The sequence below is a fragment of the Pezoporus wallicus genome, unplaced genomic scaffold (assembly GCF_028554395.1).
Source record: "Pezoporus wallicus isolate ANWC-B61680 ecotype Strahan unplaced genomic scaffold, APGP_CSIRO_Pwel_v1 contig_5542, whole genome shotgun sequence".
Taxonomy (NCBI): domain Eukaryota; kingdom Metazoa; phylum Chordata; class Aves; order Psittaciformes; family Psittacidae; genus Pezoporus; species Pezoporus wallicus.
In genome coordinates this window covers 4,905,073-4,929,927 of record NW_026640165.1, presented here as the reverse complement: position 1 = coordinate 4,929,927, position 24,855 = coordinate 4,905,073, and the positions used below count along the sequence as shown (strand labels likewise).

Sequence of the window (24,855 nt, the reverse complement as noted above, 5' to 3'; positions counted from 1 at the left end):
AGACTTCGAAACTGGGCTAGTATTACCTTATCCACAAAAAGCTCTGGTTCATTTTCACTGATGAATCCTCATAACTCACTGACAGATTGTTATGATCTCCTAAACAGTGAAACGTGGTAATGGGTATGCAGTAATCAGTATTATCGGCAAATCACAATCTCAGATAGTTACTCTGTGTTCAGATTCAAGGGAATATGATAACATTCTTGCAGCTGACAGCCATAAAGATCTTTCAATTTTTCAAAGGACACACCATTCATCTTTCATATAAAAACATCACAGCAGGAAAGTCCTACAAACCGATCAAATTTTGCACAAGACTCAAATCCTTATATGATGTATTTCTGCATTATTTAGAATTTCTGATAGCTTTTTTTTTTGCCTTTCTTTCATAAAATGGAAAGGAGCTCTCTTGTAGACTACAATCAACAATCACCAGTCTAATGTTAGAATCACAGCCAAAAAAAATTAATTCGGGAATTACTTCAAAACAAAGAAAGTAAACAGGTATCAGAAAACAAGTTCCCATTATTCCAATGTATGGATTTTAGATCACATGAGTATAAGAAAAGACTGAGGTGTTCTACTGTACAGGAAAATGGGACTTGCACCTAGAAGATCTCTTAATTGCATACATACTTATAGGAGAAGCTTTTATTGAGCATTGGGCCTGCCCGGTCTTTGAAATCTTCTGTAATAAAGAATAGAATCATAGAATCGTTAGGGTTGGAAAGGACCTTAAGATCATCGAGTTCCAACCCCCCTGCTGTGGGCAGGGACACCTCACGCTAAACCATCTCACCCAAGCACTCGTCCAACCTGGTCTTGAACACTGCCAGGGATGGAGCATTCACAACTTCCCTGGGCAACCTATTCCAGTGCCTCACCACCCTCACAGGAAAGAATTTCCTTCTTATATCAAACCTAAACTTCCCCTGTTTAAGTTTTAACCCGTTACCCCTTGTCCTGTCACTACAGTCTCTAATGAAGAGTCCCTCTCCAGTATCCCTATAGGCCCCCTTCAGATACTGGAAGGCTGCTATGAGGTCTCCACCCAGCCTTCTCTTCTCCAGGCTGAACAGCTCCAACTTTCTCAGCCTGTCTTCATACGGGAGGTGCTCCAGTCCCCTGATCATCCTCGTGGCCCTTCTCTGGACTTGTTCCAACAGTTCCATATCCTTCTTATGTTGAGAACACCAGAACTGCACACAATACTCCAGGTGAGGTCTCACAAGAGCAGAGTAGAGGGGCATGACCACCTCCTTCGACCTGCTGGTCACGCTCCTTTTGATGCAGCCCAGGATACAGTTGGCTTTCTGGGCTGCGAGTGCACACTGAAGCCTGCTCATGTTCAGTTTCTCATCGACCAACACCCCCAAGTCCTTCTCCACAGGGCTGCTCTGAATCTCTTCCCTGCCCAACCTGTAGATGTGCCTCGGATTGCTCTGACCCAGGTGTAGGACATTGCACTTGTCATGGTTAAACTTCATGAGGTTGGCATCAGCCCACCTCACAAGCATGTCAAGGTCTCTCTGGATGGCATTCCTTCCCTCCAGCGTATCAACCAAACCACACAGCTTGGTGTCATCGGCAAACTTGCTGAGGGTGCATTCAATCCCTTCTTGAAAATGGGGGTTATATTTCCCTTTTTCCAGTCATCGGGAACTTCCCTGACTGCTATGATTTCTCAAATATGATGGCCAGCGGCTTCGCAACTTCATTCCCCAGCTCCTTCAGGACCCGCGGATGGATCTCATCAGGACCCATGGACTTGTGCACGTTCAGATTTTTAAGATGGTCTCGAACCAGTTCCTCTCCTACAGTGGGCCCAAGGTCTTCATTCTCACAGTCCCTGCATCTGCCTTCCAAGCCTTGGGTGGTTTGGTCAGAGCCTTTGGCAGTGAAGGCCGAGGCAAAGAAGTCATTCAGAACCTCAGCCTTCTCCAAATCCTGTGTAGCCAGTTCTCCCAAGAGGCCAGTTCATATAGAAAGCTTACCATATATTTAGGGAGACAACACACATTGACTTCATCATGCATTATTTTCAAAGATCAAAGATTAGTCTTTTATAGAAACAAATGTTTCCCAGCCATCATGACAGCTTTAAGTCTTCTTCAAGTGACAGAACTGATAAAAGCATAACAGAAAAAGATGTTTTCATTTAATTAATAAATGCCATGAGCTTCCTCAGTCAAAGGTCTCCTGTAACAAAGATTCTGGCAGAACCAGGCATCTACCGATAGAACAATTTGATATGGAACTTTCTGTCTGAAGAAGTTACAGGATTCTTAAGGAAATTAAACCAGAGAAATCTATAATTTTCATTTATTTATTTATTTATTTATTTATTTTTAATGATGTGAAGAAATTACCTGATTTTTCCTCTGTGAACTAAAAATATGTTAAACAGAAGTCTACTACCTCTCCACTGGAAAACTCAAAAGTAATAGTTTAGCTTGGGAATATCATTCGGGTTATAAATCATGTGAGAAATAAAGAAATAATTGGAAAAAGACTCTGCTGTACTGTTGCCTGAATCTGGAGGTACTGACTATTTATATTCAGGTGAGATTTTACCAAAGAGCAGACATGCATGTTCCATGAAAACACTGCACAGTACAACACAGAAAAAACTGCAGTGTCTTGGTCAATAATCCAGAAAATTACAAGATCTAATTGACCTTCAGTGGCACACATTCAGGAGATCAGGCTGCAGCTGACTGGATTATCTTCACACTCAGAGAAGACACTGCAGAACATGGGTCTCAGGTCTGGGATGCAGAGTTGGAACAGAAGCCAGAGAAACAGACACGGCACCAGCTCTTCAAAGAAGATTAACTACACAGGGAACTTGTATGTAGCAAAGATCAACTTTGGTAAATCTACATAAAATCTAACTGCAGAATATGAAGTACTAAAATAGTATACAGTGAAATACTGAAGGAAAATATGAAAGTAACTGTACTACAACTTCTTCAGGTTCTTCTTTGAAATCCATGTTTTTCATTTCACAGGAACAGAATAGGGGTGTTCATAGAATCATAGAACGGTTTGGGTTGGAAGGGACCTTAAAGATCATCTAGTTTCAATCCTCCTTCCATGGCAGGGACACCTTCCATCAGACAGGTTGCTCAAAGCTCACATTGAACTCATATGCATCTAAGGGAGGTCAGCATGAATACTCTAGAAACAACAGGCCCAGCGTATGTATGTGACCTAGTACATCTTATTTTTTTGAGCACCATAATTTCTCTTTATTGACTTAACTATCTTTTTCTTGGTTTTGTTTGTCTGTTTTCATGCTGTATTTTCTCTTCTTTCCACTCCTAATTTATGTCCTCTAAACATAGCATTCCCTTACATTATGCTAGCTACATCTTCCTCTGCTAGTTTCTTCTCTCTCCAAAATTAACTCAAAATCTCTATTCCTCACTATTACTTTTTGTAAAAATTACTTCTTCCACCTTTACTGGTTTTCTCGTCCCTCCCTCAACAGACATTCATCATGTATTCACAACATAATAAGGAGTGCCTAGAAATGCCACTAGTCACCTAAAAGATGAAAGAAGTATACCTGCTAACCAAAGAGTTTTTTTGAAATCCAGACTAATGTTCAGGCAGAAACCTACTGCATCCTGAACTATTCTACTGCATATGAACTATCTCCACTGCTGGAAAATAGGATTGTGAAGGGATTTCTACCAGGACACAATAGTTGGAAGGAAATTCAGGGGACTAGTATCCCTTATCAGCTATAAGCATTTTACTAATGCTTTAAAAGACTCATGTTTTCTAACATCATATGTAAAATTAAGATAAGATTATAGAGATACATGACTATGTAACTTTGTTAATATGAACAGAAAAAGTAAAGCTGAAAGTTAAGAAATTAAATCCCTTGGAAATACTTTATAGATCTACTTCTCTAAATGTCTTTCAAGAGTATCTTAAACAGAACCAAAATAAAGTATTTGCATTTTGTGCTGCTTGACACAGGGATGGCCCTGGAGGAGTTTGTACTTGAGCATACAAATGTGAAATAAAATCAAATTAGCACGCTAAGGAAATTAACACTAATGTAAATACCTTCTTGAATAATCCCAGATAGCTAATCCCTGGGAAGAATAACTTAAATTCTATTTTTATTTATGAAAATGGATTCTATTAGAGTTCTACTTGCTAAAAATGCTCTAAGCCTTAGGCTATGCCTAAAGGCAGAAACATTATATGTGCTGTAAATGCCAACTACTTCAAGTATTTCTTCTTAAAGTTACCTTAAGTGTCACAAAATTATAATACCACGTAATGAGTTTGACATTTAATTACATTAACAGTTTATATATATATGAACTAATTTCTTGTTTGAATTATTTTATAGATCTAATTAAATTATAATTTAAAATACTATTAATCTTTGTTAATCAGCAGCAGTGAATGAAGATGCCTCAAGGTAGTAAGTTTGATATTCTCTTTCAAAGCTTCAAACAAATCTGTATAACTTGTAGCACTAATTCAGTAATGAGCATAAAAGCACTTAGCATCAAAAAAATCTAAGAAAGGAATGCAAAAATCCAAACATAATGAAGAATTAAATGCCTGCAATACAGCTCTAAAACTTGCCCTTATAAGAATTAAAATCATATACTTCTACAATACAGATGTAAAACTCTAGTTAAAAAATAATACAATAAACAACTAACAATGAAAAACAAAAGTTTTAGGATGTCAAGGAAGGTTTTTTAAGAATTTGAATTCCCAAACTTCACCTTTCTTTTTTCTGTTATCCTAGAATATGTTTTAATGTCTTACTATATAAAAAAACTTCATTCATTTTCTGTACAGGTGATCTCCAGAGAGTTGTTAACAAAAAACCAAAGAAAGCAAACTGACAGAATAACTCTTTATGCTCATCAGTTTCTTTCAAACACGACAAAAAGAGTCATATTAGAGATATGAGGTCAGGAGTAGTTTTGTCTAGAAGCTCAAGTCTAGAATCAATTATTTTACACAGGCATTTAATTGATTGTGAAAACATTTACAACTTTGCTGATGGTTTAAAAAGAAATCCTACTCTTTACGTATATTTTGATTTAACAAAAAAGAAACAATCTTGACTTGTAAGGATTTGAACTAGGACTCATGCTGTTAAGAATTGCCAAGTATAGAATTTTTATTAAGGGTTAAGGATTCATGTAAACCAGAATTGCAATTTTTCTTTTTGAGATTGCATAAACTAATATTATATGTTATAGGCAGCCTCAATTACATTCCTAACCACTTGATAATCATCATAACCTTTCAGCTTTCAATAAATTAAAGCTTTCGTTACAGCAAAAACAAGGAAAGAAAAAAAAGAAGAGGAAAAGAGAAAGGGAGAGGAAAAGAGGAAAGATAATAAAGAATCATAATGTGGAAAGCAATCAGATAATATGCTTGTCAGCATAGTGAACTAGCTGTTCTACAATAAAGAGAATTTTTCCAACAGCAATTGACTAGTGACACCAGACTGGAAAAAAAGACCTGATTCTGGCGCTGCAAGGCTGATACACTGACAACAGTTTCCCAACCCATCTCAGAAATCCCCCTTTTCAAACAACAGGGGATGATACTATTTCACTATGTTAAATGAGCCTTCTCCCAGTTAAGTTCTCTCTGCTTTTAGCATCACTGCCCTACAAAGGAACAAGGAGGTCAGGGAAAATAAATTGAAAAAAAATGAAAATAAATTGAAAAAAAAAAAAGCCAAGGACAACCTTAAGTCTAATGACCTTTCTTTAATGAGAAAATAGCACAACTTTAAAGGTTGTTTAGTATGATGTTTGCTAACAAACAGGACAAAATGCAGATGAACAGGAATCAGAATGTACAAGGAAGCTGTGATGCTGCAGCTTTTACTGAGATGGAACTGAGAGGTGTGTAAGCTGATGGAAATATATTATTCTGAGTGTTAGAAAGAAAATTGTGAAAGCTACAAAGAGATCTTATACTGCTGTGAAACCAGATAATAAAATGGCAGCTGAAACCCAATCTCAATAAAAACAAAGTAATGCACATAGAAAAAAAAAAACAAAAAACAGCTCTAACTATAGATATATGGGAATGTACTCTAAATTAGCTATTATCATCTCAGAGAAAGATCTGGAAATCAAACTAGAAATGTTTCAAAAGAAACATCAACCCAGTGTTCAGTAGCTGTCAGAATTGGAAGTAGAATGATACAAGTTACTAAGAAAAGAACAGAGAACAAAACAGAAAAAAAAAAAGCCCACCATTACGAAGACACATAAGCCATAGTACCTAGGCATTTATAAAACTGAAAAGATACAGTTGAACTAGAAGGGTTCAAAGAAAGGAACAAAGAGGGTCAAATGGCTAGAATGCCTGATGTGGACAAATTAAACAGGATAATCAGCTGGTAGACTACATGTGTACATGTACACAAACTATTATGAGTGCCATAGGAAAAGAGAATCATTGCTTATAATGACACACAATAAAAGAATTAACAACATAACCTAAAATTCCCTGGCACAACCAACTATGAGCTAAATTGGCTGAAGATATTATGAAGGTCCAACTCTACATGGATTCAAACAGCAACTATTAGAAAAGCCCTGAGAGACTACCTAGGAGGAAAAAAGAAAGAGAAAGATAGAAGGAAGGAAGAATGGACGGAAGAAAGAAGGAACGAAGGGAGAGGGATGGAACATGAAGTCTTTTCAGTAAGCACCTGAGACTACCAGAGCTAAGAGGGTACTTGATGCCCTCTTAGGCTTCCTTCCCTCCAGCACAACAGGATAATGCAGGATAATGGGCTTCAAAGAACTACCACCTTCTTTTTTTGTCTTTTAAGCCAATATAATATGATCCTTACTGGACACATCACCCTTCACTCCTCATGGGTAAGATTTTTTTGAATGTAATTGAAAACTCCTGACAAGATCACTACAGTATTATGACAGGAGCAGAAGGATGAGTAATAATGGATTGTTGCATTTGATTAACTATTGTACAGTTATCAGAAAGCAAATACTCTGAAGCAGATGTGAGATGTTATTCCTTTCTCATTATGGCAAAACTTCAAATTACTTTTTATTAAATTACCTGTTGATTCTCCACATGAGAAATCTAATATCACATTTTCTATTTTCCCCATCCTTACACTGAACATACTTCAGTCTCCTCAATCCTAAACACTCATCCACACTTCTTGTCCCACAAAGCTCAGGACCAGTGCACATTTTTTTAAACCAAATATATACATACAATACACATATAAAAAGTATACACAGAGGGTAAGAAAGCAGAGAGAAGATGTAATGTCTGTGGAAACATCCTTGTCCTGTTGGATGAGGAACAGATTTGTTCATACTTTAATTCAGATTACTTTTGGAAATATGCTATTAAGTCCCTTGTAATAAGAGGAGGACACCCTGGTCTGAACAGTCTACCCAAGAGAAATGGACGAAAGGTGAAGTTCTGCACAGAAGTTACTTGTGAGAGGAAATTGTGAAAACTCTTTGTCACCAAACACAAGATGAAATGAAAGTCCTGCACCAATTTGGTTTTCAAGCAACTCTCGTTAGCAGGCATAGTTAATCTTAGACAACTGGTAGTATTTCCAGATTCTCTTCCTAGTGTGGTGAATACCTGATGAGTATCTGTTAACAGGTGTGTGAGAAAATCATTTGATGTTGAAACAGTGACTTTTACAAAAGATGGCCAGGAATGAGGAAACTCTGGAGCTGCAGCAACACGGATAACTTAACTAGTTCACTAATGTCTTCCTCTAGGAGATTTATTAGTCCAGCTGATTGAATCATGCATTATGGCTATCCCCTCCACTCTTCCTTTTTTCTTACACAAAAATATTAAAAAGCAGCTCACTGGAAGGCGAAAGTAAGGACATTTTCAGAGATGTATGGCATTATTGACTTCCCTGTTTCACCTTTCCAGTTGAGGTTCTCTCATCTGTCACAAATATGAGAACAAAATGGGCTTCTGTTTCTATCTACAGGGGAATCTATAGCTGCTGGGTTGTTTTGTGGGGTTTTGGTTTTTTTTGTTTGTTTGTTTGTGTTTGGTTTGTTGTTTTTTTTTTTAATTTCAGCTATATTCACAGCTAATTACAGCTTTTATTCTCTTGCAAAAATGTGCTATTACTACTGCAGTTATTCAGTTCTTCCGTATTGCTTTTTGATCAATTTACTAGCCAACCTCTAATTTCACTTAACTGGGCCACAATGTTTAGCTTTTTGTCCTTGTCTCCATCCTCTCCTCATCCTCTATGTCTTTCTAGGTCTTCTACACTCCTGCTCCTTTTCATAAAAGTGCAGTAGTCGATGGACTACATTCAATAGCACTACTAAATAAAAAAACAAGTTCCCAGAAGTAAACAGCATTAAAACACCACAGTTTGGCAAAATATCCTAAATGGAAATATACAAACAGCAAAAGAAAACATCTTTGGACACTCAAACCAGTTATTAAAATGCTGATAGAACTTTCTCTGCTCTATGCTGACTAGTTCCAAAATTCTTCACTCTTTTTCTCTTATGCAAGCTTCATGGCATACCCACACTTCTTACAGTCTTTTCTATGGTTGTACCCCTTCACACCTTTTCCCTTCAGCATCTCTTTCCATCATAAATTCTTGTCATCTAGCTCATCCATCTCTCAGCACAACTTGATTCCTCTGTAACCCTACAGAAATGAACAAAATTTGAATAAGATTATCATTTGTCTAGTAGGTTCTATCCCTTTCTCCATTTTCTTTCAATTTAACATTTTATACTACGGGAAAGTAAAAATAAGTAGAGACAACTTCTTTGTGGTAAATGTAGGTGTAGTAGCCTCTAATAATTGAATATTTAAATCTTAAGTATTGCACAAATTAATATTTTAGTAAAGTTACATGATTTTAAAAAAGACTTAAAAATAATGTTGAAAAAGAAAGCCAGCAGGGTTTTAGCAGGATGCCATGCCTCTAAATCTCATCATAATATGATACGAATCCAATGGTCAAAGGCCCAGGAATGCTATTTTTCATTCTTTTAATAAGGAAATTAAAAAATTCCAAAGTAGGAAAAAGAATTCAACCAAACTGAAAAGCAGTCTGAACAGTAATTTTATAATATATCTATTATATTACATACTTTCATATTTTTTTCTAAATCATGAACTGCATAAGAAATACTATTTCAGGCTTTACTTAGCATTAGAATTGAAACATAATATTTTCAGCTACAACCTGAGCCAGAATCAAAAACTTTCTGCCTTGACACCCCATGCAAAGCTAAGGATATAACACAAGCTATACCACAAATCATTCATCTGACCTACAGACATGCTCTGAGAAAACTCTGCATCAAGACTTCAAGAATTAGTGAAGCAAGACTACTAACTTTTTTGAAACCAGGAATTTCAAGGTGTAATTTTTAGAAGTGAAAAGTGAAATTGGAAATGCAGTTTTGTAAGGCTGTAAACAGTCACCTTGTATAATAACATTAAACTATCATTGCTCCTCCAGTATTCACCTTTGTATACAGAATCATTAAAAAGCTACCTTGAGGCTTTTTGTGCTCAGTTTTATTTCTGTGCATATTTTTTGAAACCTCTTTTTACATGAACCAGCTGAGTACAAACTGCCATTTGCAGCATCTCCCACATGAAGTTCATTTCATGTGTATGCCAAAACCTACTCCATGTGGCTTGTTCCACAGTCTTACATAGCCTAAATTACTACACAAAAGACATATTTATATGAAAAACAAGAAAAAAAAAAAAAAAGAGAATTTCATGAGTTAACTCTGGTGCTTTTCCAGAAGAGATATAAACACACATAAAGAAGGAGAAAGAAATAATTTATCCAAATGAAATACGACTTCAGAACCAAACTATTGTGAATTTGGAAGAGTAAGAAGTGTAGTCTGGCAAGGATACATATTCTTAGAGTAAACAGAGTTTCATTAATCCCACAGTTAAAAGAACATTTTATTTTTTTTTCCTTTCCCTTTTTTTTTTTTTTTTTAATTTTGGTTTCTGGTTTACAATCAAATTAACCCAGAACATTAGATCCAAGAGTGATCCAAGGTTTCATAAGTGTGCGCATACCTATTAATGTTGTTCATATAATACTCCCTATTACAAAGAAAAGCCTGCAATAGATTATTAGTAAATTATTGAAAAGTACACTATTTAAAGTAGCTGTCACTAGAAGTTAATAAATGGAAATCATTCATATCAAGAAATTCAGAACTCAAATTATTTTATACAAGAATCCTATCCTCTTCTTCAAATTTCTTTCTTACGGGAAGCTTGTCACTGCATTGATTCCATCATTTTTTTTAAATTATATCTATCTATCCAAAAGAGTACTGATCCAGTAAGTTCAAATTCAAGGAAACAGGTTAATTAGTTTCAATAGCTTTTTTAATTTGACTACAAGGTTAAAGTATGTGAACCTTAAATTATACGAATCTCAAGACAGGAATCATGTCTCTCTGTCCGACTAGGCTTCTTTATTAATTCTGTAATAGGATCTGAATTTATGGTCATGTTCCAGATATAGTCATCAACATCTGAAAGAGAATCAAAAACTACTTCAAGTACAGAAACCTTTCCATAATCTTTGTTTGCACACTGGACACAATGTCATTTTAGAATTCCCTACACAAAGAACTGGCACCACTTAATTCATAATAAATTAGTTTAGCCATTGTAATAGATAGATGGCCTCTTACACTGGTTTAAACCTGACTTGAGTCCTCTGGCTTGTCCCGGAAACTACTCTCCTGGGTATAATAAACAGCTTAGGACAATTACAACTGATAGGTTACTTTGTACAGTACTTTCTGCTTTCTCTTTTACAGGCTTTTTTTACTTGCAAAGTCATTGTCAACCCGACAAGTAATTCTGCCACAGAAGCACTAATTGTTGGGGAGGGTTTTGTGGTTTGGCCTTTCAGCTCCTAATTTATTCACTGTAATGCCACATGATGACAGTAATATAAAAGAATTTTATATTTACTATATAGTTATGCATAAAACTGTATGTACATATATGTATGTAAAATTAATAGAGGTAAATCTGAAAAACAGCATATAAATAACACAAAATAAAATGTCATGTTGTGTAAAGTACCTACAGAACTGAAGGCAGCATTATAGCCAGCATATAAATTTTGTTCCTAAATACATAAACCAAAGGGCTCTAGAATATACAAAGAGGTTCAAAACTAGCCAGAATCTATGTTACCTGCAGGAATACACCAAAATGTGCTGCATCAGTACCTGATGCTGCCAACAAATACAGAAAATGCATTTTGTATCACTGGTAAAGGAAGCCAGCACTAACTGATGATGAAGTCACAAAATAATTAGCCTGATTTGAATCAAAATTAACAAAGCTAAGGTACTTAAAATATTCATACAGGCCAACACTTCCACTTCTGAAGTCTGACAAATGCAAAACTGCGAACCCCAGTTCTTTTGAAGAAACAGTTCAAGAATTGCTCTTCAGGAAACCTGGTACTAAAAGTCTAGCAGTAATTTCCTCACAACAAAGACCTACCCCACTATTCTAAACCTAGAGTTCTTCCTGCCCCAAAACTGAGAGGCAGTATGCTTCAACAGTTTATCTGCCTGCTGGCCAGCACTTAATAGAGAACCGCCAGCATTCACTGAAATTAATAACCAAGTTGTCTCCCTTTGAAAATCTGAACTTTAGATAGAGACTGTACAAAAATACAGATTGAAAGAGACAAACAGACATCTGTGGGAATTTTCTGAGCTCCTCTGAGATGAAAGGCACAAAGAAAACCTTGATACTATTACCTAAGACAGGGTACATCTGTGATCCAGTTTCACAAAGTTGTATCACATTAAAATTGGGTTCCAGCTGCTTTGTGGGAAGCCTTATTAGTCTTACCAAGGAAGCTTAAATTCCAGTTGGGCACAAACATCTGCTGATGCTCTTTAGGCAGGTGACAGGCCCCTCTAGAGGGACCCCATCAGGTATCACCCCCACATGACCATACAGTAAATCAGAGTGGGGACATGTCAGTGCATGTAAATGCCTGATGTGGAGCCTGGCTCACACACATTACAGTCAGGGCTATGCTGGGACCTATGCTCAGCGCTCTAGCCTTTCTTTCCACACTTCAAACCTTATATTTCCCTTGGCTTCATAATTGTATGTAATGATTAAACTTCCAAAACTTATGTCAAAATGGAAGCATTCTGACCTAAGGCTGTTAAAGCACGAATGTAAATACACTGAGTCTAGGGTAAGTACTTACTTTAAAAAGCTGCTCAGAATTGGTCAATATTCTTAGCAAACACTCAATGTTTTATGTTTAACAAAATTAAAAATTCAGTAAAGCATACTGAGTTGAAGACTGAAGTTTAAGATATGTTTGATGCTCTGTGAAGAAGACACCTACATTACCAAAGACAGCCTGCTCTTAAAATCTTTTAATTTGTATGTCACATATTCTAGGTAGTAAGTTTTAAAAACAGGTTAAAAAAATAGGTGATTATTCTCAAGATCAGGAGAACTGAGCCTTGCAATTGCATAGGACTATTAAGGGAGATATTTAAAATCTAAACAGAGAAACTGTAATAAAGGAAAGTATACAAAGTGATAATTGTATAGAGAACAGGTGATTTTTTTCCATTGCCTATTGTTATTATAATGCCAGTGCTAGTCAGTACCTTAAAACATCCTGTTCAAAGAATCATAGAATAGTTAGGGTTGGAAAGGACCTTAAGATCATCTAGTTCCAACGCCCCTGCCATGGGCAGGGACACCTCACATTAAACCATGGCACCCAAGGTTTTGTCCAACTTGGCCTTGAACACCGCCAGGGATGGAGCATTCACAACTTCCCTGGGCAACCCATTCCAGTGCCTCACCACCCTCACAGGAAAGAATTTCTTCCTTATATCCAATCTAAACTTCCCCTGTTTAAGTTTGAACCTGTTACCTTTGTCCTGTCACTACAGTCTCTAATGAACAGTCCATCCCAAGCACCCCTATAGGCCCCCTTCAGATACTGGAAGGCTGCTATGAGGTCTCCAACTTTCTCAGCCTGCCTTCATATGGGAGGTGCTCCAGCCCTGTCATCATACTCATGGTCCTCCTATGGGTTTTGTCTAACTGCTCCATGTCCTTCTTATGTTGAGGACACCAGAACTGCACACAATACTCCAGGTGAGGTCTCACAAGAGCAGAGTAGAGGGGCAGAATCACCTCCTTCGACCTGCTGGTCACGCTGCTTTTCATGCAGCCCAGGATACAGCTGGCTTTCTGGGCTGCGAGTGCACACTGAAGCCAGCTCATGTTCAGTTTCTCATCGACCAACACCCCCAAGTCCTTCTCCACAGGGCTGCTCTGAATCTCTTCTCTGCCCAACCTGTAGCTGTGCCTGAGATTGTTCCAACCTAGGTGTAGGACTTTGCACTTGTCATGGTTAAACTGAAGATTACAACTGAAGAAAGAACAATTAATACAATTTATCCTTCTTTTAAAAAAAAATATTCAAACACCAAACCAGTTCTATCCTTTTTCTGAAAAGCTCCAAAAATATTATTGTTTTTTTACTCCATTGTGACACACAGTCTGGACTGCTATATCCAGATGACCTTTGAAGGTCCCTTCCAACACAAAATATTTTATGATGATTCTGTGATTCTATCTTCCCTTTGTTGAGGCGATGAACTTCCAGCCTTCAGGCTGACTGCATTCTACTCTGCCCTGACCCACTCTCTCCAACCTCTTTGTCTTTTCCTCTTCCTTCTTCTAGCTCTTTTCAGCCACTCTATATCAAGCAGCTTTGCTGCTGTCTCCTCCTACGTTTGCTGTGAACCATGATAGCAGTCTTACCTAAAACTGCACGTTGGTGGAGAATGCAGCACTTCAGCAATACTGCCCTGCAGGCCATTACTTCCCTTTCGTTGGTCCTGTGGTCCACATCTTCCCTTCCACAAGTGACTGAATCAGCAAACATTAGTGGGGAGTCATCTGACATTGCTGTGTGTGGGTTGGAGATTTACGCTGTGCAGGGCAACAGGGAAAGTCTGGACGTGGGTCTGTGCTGAGTGCCCTGGTGAAGTACAGCAATAGCTTCTTAGGGCAGTGTCAGAGAGGCAGAAGAGCACCACTGCTGTAGCACAGAGGTACTGAACAAAGAGGACTGTGGTGTGCAGTAAAGGCCCTGGGAGTAAAGGTAGAAAAGTCAGTGTGTAACACAGGATACAGAGAAATACTGAGTAACTTTGGAGTATAATACGGAGTATTGAGAAGACTGGGTGCCTCCTAGTTTACACACAGCCCATCAAAGGTATTGTCCAATTCTGTTTAACCATCAGTGATAAAAAAAAGAGAAAAAAAAAAAAATCTTTATCGATTGCTGTAGGGGGAAGAGGTTCAGTGAAAGAAGTGGGAATTAAATAGCTGGAAGGTGAGTCTGACTAAGGCAGGTTGATAACTGGCAGTTTAATTTATTTCTTTATGTAAGACAAATTTATCATGGGAGCTCACAGAATGCACAATAAACTGAAGGTACATTTTGTATGCTTTAAAAAATATGGAAAGTACAAGAGAATTCTTATCACCTTTGGGCTTACTTTAGTTTTGGGCTGCATCTCTTTATTTCATGTATTTTGCTCCCTTCTTCTTGTATGTGCCATTCCCCCTTCAAATGAGAGTCTGTTTCACAATAAATCACCCTGTTCTGTACTATGTCAGTCATATTTGCTTTCACAATACCACTTTGTTTCTTGCTTGCTTCAGACTAGCTCTGATATCCTTCCTCTTCTCTCATTTAAGAAGAGGAAATTCTTTCCATCATTTCTTTTCATTTCTCTCCTAACTCTTAGGATCCAACTTGACTTCCCATTAAAACTGGGACTTAACCTTGCCCTCTCAAAAGGGATAAGCAAGAGTAGAGGCCTTCTGTGTAAGTCCTCCTAGGAAGGATGCTAGAAGAAAGACTGAAACTCTCAAAGAAACACTGAAATAAGCAGGTGGAAATTTTACTTTCCAACTTCCACCTCATCTGAGAGTACAAAGAAGTCTGGAGGTCTTTCCCTCTTATCCTACCCCCTGCAACCTAGATAATTAACAAAAGGAAGCATCTACATACCCTTATTTCCTTTTACAATGGTACAAGCAAAGATAGAGTCTGTCATTACACTACAAGTGATTTTCAGTCTAGGACTGTATGAAACTTGCTTATGAAGCAACTTGCATGCCTATGATATCATAGAAATAATACAACAGTAAGACATAAGTAAATAAAAGTACAGTGATACCTAAGCTTTATTCATAATATGAAAATGCCAGCTTGAACGCCATAAACATTTTTTCCTCCTGCAGTATGACCTCAACCAGCAGGGGAACCCAACCTGTAACAGCAGGGGAAACCCAGCTCCTTTGCATCACCTTAAATACATAGCTTCCTACAGTTTTGTCTTGAAAGAGGATATTTTCTCTGAAACAGACCTTTGCAGAGTATTCTGAAAGAGGCCTACAAAAATGCCTGGCCTTAACTACTGTGTTCCAGGTACCGGATGTAGTAGTGTCATTAATGTTGCCACTAATATAGCAATCAAGTTAAACATTTTCTAGGACTCTTCTAACATCATCTATCATCATAGATATTAAATCTAAGGTAAGTTAAAATAAAGTGGTATATAGCTTTATAACGCTACTTCTAACAATATTATAGTCTTTCTTGATTCTATTGTTTCTCTGCTTATAGTTCTCTGTGCTTAATGAGATAATTTAATATGAGGGGATGAAAAAGAGTAGCCCTTGACTATACTGCTTTCACATAGCACCAGAAGTGTAATTTAGCTATGGTTTTATCTCATCCATTGATTGTAGGGGTATTTACAAAGGCTCATCTCTCTATATTCTCTCAATGGAGACAAACACGTTTCTCTGACAGAAGCCCACCTTCACACATTAATAGTTTTTAAAGTTTCTCTTTTCCCGCTCTTCTGGGAATATGCAGAAGATGGGATGACAAGCAGAGGGGGCAATAGAAACATGTTGCATTTTTTTTCCTGCTGCCTCTAATCAGTGAAGTCAGTGCCTTTTCCAAAAGGCAGTCTGAGCAGCTGATGGCCTGAAGTGTTTACACGTTACATTCAAGCAGAAAACCTACTCTGATAGTCATCCTGTGTTCTCTTTAATCCCATAAGAGAGAAAAAGAGAAAAGCTTTCAGAAGCAATTCCAATATTGACACTACGTGACCTTTCACATGGCCATCTCTTATCACTGTCTGCAAAGGGAGCTTACAGTGACCAAGCTCCTGAATTTAGGAACTTCATGTTGACCTATTGCCTCTAGTTAGCTAATGAATCAGACTGCAAACTGCAATCAGACTGCTGTAGTTGTTAGTAGTGCTCTGCCACAAGACATCAGGCACAGAAAACTCTATCCAGTGATGCAGTATATACTCATGCGAATGCATAATATGTTCTCTAGTATTTTGTCCAGTTCAATTTAAAATGTCTGTAGTAATTAGGCTTCTAGACAGTCCCTCAGAAAACTGTTCCATAATCACATAAACTCCAACCATTTTTCTGTGCTGCAACTGCCATCACAGAATGTAGATGAAAGAGGATTTGACTACATGGGTGACTGCTTAAGACTGCTGAGGAACTAAAGGAAACAAAGCTGTTAGTATTGATGAACTAATGCGTCCAATGACACACCAGGAGGCTGAAGGTGCTGTCTCTCAGATGAAATGTGAAAGCAAGGCACTAAGCATTAGAGGCAATTAAAGTTCTCTTAGCACTCTTTGCACAGTACCAGTGTTAACCCCTGGCTCCTGGCCACATTCCAAATTACGTAATTAAATTCTGCTTTCCTAAATATTTCCCTTCCCTATCATTTAGAAAGACATTCATCTCTTAATATGAAATGCTATACTGATGTTGGGTTTAACCTCAAAGGAGGATGCTTATGAGAGAAAAATAGTTCCAGTTTGGTCACTTTATTATAGGTACCAGACTTAGAAAAGCATTTTATCTTAAATTACATTTTATTCACACTTAACCCAGATTTATTTCCCCTATAAATTCAAAGTGTTTCCTCTCAATCTCTTGTGTATAATTCAGTCTTGTAGAAAATAATCTGCCAATTTGTTACCTAATTATTTAAACCTAATTCATCTGCATCCCTGATTTGTTACTCAAAAAAAATTCATATATCATGGAAGGAGATCTATCAATTTACTTGCCATTAGGAAGCAGTTTATCTCTACTCAGCCTGAGAACCCATAAACCCATACTGGGCCTGACTTTCCAGCTGTGATCAGTACTCACTCTCTACTATCTGACTGCTGAAGAGTGAATTATTCTGTGGAAAACAGAACCATTATGCAAAATCCCAATCTGCACCTTCATAACACATCCCGTCATAGAATATCTCCAGTTGGAAGGCCCCATTAGGATCACCAAATCCAACACCCTGCTTCTCACAGGACTACCTAAAACTAAACCATATGACAAAGAGTGTCATTCAGATGCTCCTTGAACTCTTGACAGGCTCAGTGCCATGGCCACTTACCTGGCAGCCTGTTCCAGCAACTGACCATCCTCTCAATGAATAAAGCTTTTCTAATGTCCAGTCTGAACTGGAATCTGAACCCCTGATGCAGCTTCATTCAATTTTTTCGCATCCTACCACTGGACATGAGAGAGAGGAGATCAGTACCTCTCCCTCTACCTCACCCCTAGACTGTGATAAGGTCTCAGACTTCTCCAGGCTGAACAAGCCCAGTGACCTCAGCTGTCCTCCTAAGTCTTGACTTCAAGACCTTTCACCAACTTGGTTGCCCTCCCCTGGACACACTATACTCGTCTGGTGTCCCTTCTTATATTGAGGAACCTGAAAATGCACACAACAGTGGGGCTGCAGTTGTTAGGCACCAAATATTTCCTACCTGCTTGATACCATCCTAAGCAGTTTTTATTTGGTTTCATTGCTTGGTTGCTTTTTGGTCATGTTTCTGGTTATTCCTGTTGTGGATTCTCAGTCAGGAGGGGAAACCTAACTTATCTCCCTGTATTTGTCATAGACACATCAGTACTGTCACTGATGCTGCAGCTGTTTGTTTTCTACTGCCCACTCTGTCTTGGGGTTGAACAGTGGTATTCCTTCCTCAACAACATTTCATTCTTTAACTGACACTTGACATTCATGACCAAAGAGAACAAATGTATTTTATGTGAGCATGCTTATAAGATTTTACCAACACTGTGATATTATTTAATTAAGAACTATTACTCGATTTGGAATGTCACATGTCCTTAGCTGGAGAGAAAGTAAGCAATTTGAGTGAAACTTAAATTCCTGTACATTGCCAAATGAAAAGTGACCCACAAAGGTGGAAATTGTCATAATGTGCCAGTACCATGGGAAGGGCAAGCTCATGAGTCATGGAAATAGTTTTACTTCAATTTACAGTATTTGGGAAAATCTACAGTTCTGAAGGAGTTGTCTAGAGGCAGAGGAATGGAAATAAAGCATTGCACATGCTTGGGGGCATCTATAAGTACAGATGCAATTGTGACTGCATCTATAAGTGCTGGGGTGGGGAAAGGGAGAAAAGACTTTTCTTTAAGTCATGTTGAAAACTAAGTTTTATATATATGGTGCTATCAAATGCATAATTGCAATCCTTCCTCCACTGTCTAAGCAAAAGAATATAGTTGAGAATGCTTTTTTTACTTTTCAACATTATTTTTACGTAGGAGCAAATATTCTACATTATTCTAATGTACAGCACGAGTACACAATGGTTATTTCATAGTGGTTGGAGCACTTCAGATACATCATAACAAAAAAAAAAAAAAACAACACTAAGAGACTACGAAGGCTCAAGAAATTATATGAAGGATATATAATCAATGACCAAAATATTATTTATTCTATGCCTTGTAAGATACTAGAATATTGCAGTACATTAGTACATCTAATTATCTAAGGGACTCTTAATCAGGGACTGTAGCAATAGGACAAGGGGTAGTGGGTTTAAACTGAAACAGAGGAAGTTCAAGTCAGATATAAGGAAGGAGTCCTTTACTGTGAGGGTGGTGAGGCACTGGAATAGACTGCCCAGAGAAGTGGTAAGTGCTCCATCCCTGGCAGTGCTCAAGGACAACAGAGCCTTCGGCAACACAGTCTAGGTTGATGCAATGCTGCCCATGGCAGGGGGTTGGAACTGAATTAGCTTAAGGTCCTTTCCAATTCAAACCATTCTGTGGTTCTACGAAATAAAATAATAAAATCATAGGGCAGTTTGGATTGGAAGGGACCTTTAGAGAACATCTAGTACAAGGCCCTTGCCAAGGGCAGGGACATCTTTCACTAGGTCAGATGGCTCAAAGCCCTGCCCAACCTGATACTGAATCATAGAATCCCATAGGGTTGGAAAGGACCTTCAGATCACCAAGTTCCAACCCCCCTGCCATGGGCAGGGACACCTCACACTAAACCATCTCACCCAAGGCTCTGTCCAACCTGGCCTTGAACACTGCCAGGGATGGAGCATTCACAGCTTCTTTGGGCAACCCATTCCCACCCTCACCACCCTCACAGTAAAGAATTTCTTCTTTATATCCAATCTAAACTTCCCCTGTTTAAGTTTGAACCCGTTGCCCCTTCTCCTATCACTACAGTCCCTTATGGAGGGTCCTTCTCCAGCATCCTTATAGGCCCCTGGAATGCTTCCAGGGATAGAAAATACACAATTTCTTCACTGTTCATGGAACAATTTGTTCCACCACACCTGTCTCGCTACCCTGGTTGTAAAAAAAAATAATCTTTCTTATGTTCAATCTGAATTTATTCTTTTTTAGTTTAAAATCATTGCCCTTTGTCCTGTCACTACAGGCCTTGGTAAAAAGTTGTTCTCTTCCTTCTAAGTCCCCTTCACATACTGAAACAGTGTAATAAGGTCTCGCTGGAGCCTCCCCCAAGATGAACAACCACAGCTCTCTCAGCCTTTCTTCACTGAAGAGGTATTAAAGCCCTGTGATCATTTTCATGGCCAAATAGTCCCACTCTCCACTTAAATCTTCCACACTGTACAGTATACCACTTCTGATCTATTAAAATGTCAATGTAACATTATTCAATCTCCTTTTAATTTCATATTCGTCCCTCTTTGCCTTTTGGTTTTATTTCTTTTAAAATGACATACCTTAAATGTAACAAAGTTGAATGTATAATATTTACAGTGAGGAAACATTTGCAAATATGTGCAATACACACAGGATAAAATAATATAAATGGCATATTAACAAGGATATGAAATATTCTAAACATTAAAGCTAAAATTCCCAATTCTGAAAATCATTATAGTCCTTTTTTTCCCCCTTTGTTTTATTATTTTGTTTTTGTTTTTTTTTTCCAAGTATGGATAAGATACTTGAGAATGATGAAGCCCTCCAGGTACTAGGCAGTTTTGCTTCAAGTTCATGACTTAGGATTCTATTAATGATCAGTTCTGGCCCCTATACCTCCCTACAGACTCACAGAGATAATGAGAAGAGCAGGGAATTATCGATCAAAACTAATGTGTCTTCCTTGTAGATACTGAGTTTCTGTGTTAAACAAAATCAGTCAATGCCAACTGAAAAGCATGTTAATCATAAGGTATGAAAAATGTTTTATCGACTAAGATTCTCTAGAAAATAATGTAGCTACAATGCTTGCAAAGAATAAAACCCTATTAAAATTTTAAAAAGGTGGTGTTTTATGTTTTTCTGTTTTGGTTTGGTTTGTTTTTTTTTTTTTAAGAAGATTTTTTTTTTGCAACATAAATTGTCTTAACACTTTGACTTCAGTTACCTGAGATCCAGCTATTTGAAATTTAGGAATATGGGGTATCAGGATCAATAGCATAAAAGCAACCAGAACTCAATTCCAGAACATGAGAATCTTCTAATCACCGATTTCAGGTAATCAAATTAAAGATTGCCATCCTCATTTCCTTGGGCAATTAAGCAACTTCTCTCATACCACTTTTCCTCTTATAAACTGTTTCGACATTCTGGGGGAAATTACAATTTATTTTTGAGCTATAAATACATATTGGACAGAATTACTGGGATCTACTGAACACTTAAACATCCATCCCACACTTTACAGGTTAATATACTTGTATTCTACGAAATGCTTTGGCATAACAAATCTGATTTTCAGGTGGATGCAATAAGGAATGCAAACTATGGGTGCATGTGTACACATGCTGTTTTCACACTGGGAAAAAAAAAGAGAATAATTGCTATCTCCCAATCTCTCACAGGCTCCAGCTTAAAAAACTGATGAAGCTTGACTGACACACAGGGAAATTACTCTGGTGATAAACCAGATGCTATGTTGAAGCATAATATCTTATTAAACTAATGCAACTGAGGTCATTGCTGTGGAAGTTGATCACAGAAAAGGGACTAGGGACTACTAGTTGTAAATAATAATAATATAGCTAAAAGTGCAGGCAAACTACTGTCATAATATCACAAACCCTACATTCATGAATAAAAATTCCATCACAACCAAACATACCAAACATACATTATGACTCTGTGGGTCTAGGAATGAAGCAATCAACACTAAATCAAGCTTGAAATCAGGGTGAATATTGACGCTATTTTTTCAGATTACATTAGCAATCTGCCATATTTAAAGACTGCTAGAAAAAAATAAAGGAGTAAATCAGCACTCTCCATCACAGGGAGGCATTTCAAGAAAATATCTGTTCTTCATGCTCTGCTCAGACCAAACCCTGAACACTGCATCTTCATTTTTAACAACTCCAGTTTTATCTATCTGACATATACTGTCTTTCATTTTTTAGGAAAAGGCCTTAGCTGATGTAGCAGAATGGATTTTGGTAATCAACTCAGAGCTTACTCTAAGAGCTATGTTCACAAGTGCAATCTCAGACAATGCTTGTGAGGTTTAAGGGCCCTTAAATTACTTTTTTTGCTGCAGTAATTGACACTTGCATTTCGGAACTCCAGGCAACATACAGCAAAACTAAATATATTCTAAGGCATATTTCTCCGTTAAACAATGGTGAACAAATGGTAGCCAGGTACAACATGATGCATTTGAAGGTTGAAAAAATTAACAGCTTTGGTACTGAATCTTTAAAACAGTTTCTTGCCAGAAGCTGTGACACAGTTGTTAGCTAATGTTTTCTGGTCAGTAGGTTAGCAGGTCATGCTTCCTATGCCTGCTTCCTTCACAAATGACTTTGCATTAATAATTAAAGGTCTAAGGTATAATTCTGCTACCTTTACTTCAAAGAAACCTTATTAAAATCTAGACTATATAAAGAATAAAATGAAATTAAAAATAAAACACCACCAGTAAGATTTTTTGAAAGCAGAAATGTATTCTTAAACAACAATTACATTCTTAACATCCAGTATATTACAAATAAACAAAATGTGCAAAAGCACACTCTGTGTCCTATTTAAGATAGCTAAGAGAAGGACATAATTGTTTGGGAAATGTGATTCTTTATGGTAAAAGAATACCTGACAAATATGTTTGGTTGTTGTATTCCTAAATTAGCAGTATTTGCCTTAGTATCAGAGACAAAACTAGCTTCTCTCAGACCTAATTTTAGGTAGATTTCATGTTCTGTCCAGAAGAAAGCATTAGCAGCTGTGTTTGAAACATCTAGAAATTAATATAAACAAAATGGAAAATTCTTTGAACTACTGTTCTTTAAACTATGAACCTGGTAAATTCACAGTTGGATAGTTGTTAGTCAATGGCCGATTTATCTGACAGCTGTATTTGCAAGGAGAAGATTAGAGTGAAGATAAAATGTTCATTTCTTCTTTCGTATATAATTATGGTATGTACAAGTATTTTTTTAACTTAATTCAAGAATAAACCTACAGATTGAGGATTTGGCTTGTGCCTTCATTTTAATTTGGGAACTTGATATATGATTCTAGATATCATTAACCTTTTTGAGCTTTGATTACAGAACATCCCTAACATTGCCCAGGAAAGTGAAGCAGCATCTCCTACATGTCTTGCAATTATCATTCCTAGCAAAGGGCTCAACATCTTAAGTATAAACATTTCACAAAATAATAAAGATCTGTGTTATTAGATCTTATTAGAGATAGGTTGAAAAGCTTTAAAAAGATTAATTATAGTACTTGGACGTGTCAGTTAATGGGGAGCTCTGTTTTTCAACTGATGAACTTCCCACTTATTTTTCAAATGTGGAGTATTACATAAAGGACCCTCTCTGATTACACAATATCTCAGCATAGATCCTGTCATCCAGTTCTCTGTTTTCATAAAATGATGATCAAGAACACTGAAAGCAAAAGGAGATTTGAAAGACCTTCTTGAGTGGCCAATAAGATAGACAGGGTAGACAGATTAGATAGGTAGATAGACAGATGACAGATAGATAGACGATAGATAGATAGATAGATAGATAGATAGATAGATAGATAGATAGATAGATAGATAGATAGATAGATAGATAGATAGATAGATAGATAGATAGATAGATAGATAGAGCTCTCAAATAGTAAATTATTTCAAAACTTTCATGCTTGGAATCTAACCTAATACAGCAATTAGAGGATGAAGTGTAGTCATGTCTTCTTACATGCACATTCTGCTAATCTCTCAGCACCACAGGTGATTCAAGGCAAGGCAGAAACAGTGAGTACCAGGACATCTGATTTATCTGAGGCACTGAAGATGAGACAAAGTACTCTAATAAGGTGCCTTTTACTCTGTTGGGTATAAAGGAAAACTGAAGTTCCCAGGTTAGACAACTAACTATGGATACCTAAGTTACAGCAAATGAATCTCACCACAGGCCATAACTGACTGAGAAAAAAATTGTATTTTGTTCCCATTAGAAGAGGAAAACCTCGTATTTTCCCTTATAAATTTGTTTTAAAAAGGAAAACACATGTTAAAAATTTAATTGCTAAACATTTTTTTTTCTGAGGTTACAACTATAAATGACACAATAAAATCATTCTATGATTCCATGGTTCCTTTCTTAAGCAGTTAAGTCTCTTAGAATAAAACAGGAAAGATTTACTGGATATTGTATCACATTACGAAAAAGACAGCTAAGAAACTGTCTTAGAGTACTAAAACCAAATGCAAAAATAGAATGTGCATGATGTTCTATATTCAGCTTTCTGGGTAGGCTTTGAAATCTCCTTTGAGCTGTCTTGTTTGATGATCACTGGTAAGACCAAATTCTGAGGCAACAGTTGGGTGTTCTCAGCAATATTTTTATCTGAGGACTCAAACTAGTCAGCCTTCAAAGGCAATCTGTGAATTTGTTATAGTTCTATACACACTCATCTTCTTTTTACTTTTGTTAACTGAGCCTAGATCAAAACATATAATTTTGCATCAACTATTTTCAATATGTCTCCAAATTTATTTTTAATCTAAAAGTTTGCTAATGACCTTGCATGGGCAGACCTCTCTTAAAGATTGTCCCACTGTGAACATCTGATTTAGCTGTAACACAGAAATTCATTTGTCTCAAAAACTGATTGCAGAGTGAAACATTTTCATACCTCCCTGTATGTCAGCAGTTTTCCAGCTGCAGGCAATCACTGGATCTGCAGTGAATCATACAGAATCACAATTTTAAGGAGCGATGTATGCTGGACATGTGAGGTATATTCAGATACTGTATTCTAACTATAGTATCAGTATTTTCTTCAACAACGTGAACTATCACACAGGAGCAGTCACATTAGCTTCCCAGTGGCATAAAACTGTTCAGGCTCTTTTACAGTGGTTTTGTTGAGGTGTTTTTT

At 37.2% G+C, this 24,855-nt stretch overlaps 1 protein-coding gene across 5 annotated transcripts in view; it reads right to left on the bottom strand.

The window, feature by feature from the left end:
* TAFA5 (TAFA chemokine like family member 5) overlaps positions 1-24,855 on the bottom strand; it is a 432,390-nt gene that overhangs the window by 161,232 nt on the left and 246,303 nt on the right. The window lies entirely within an intron of this gene.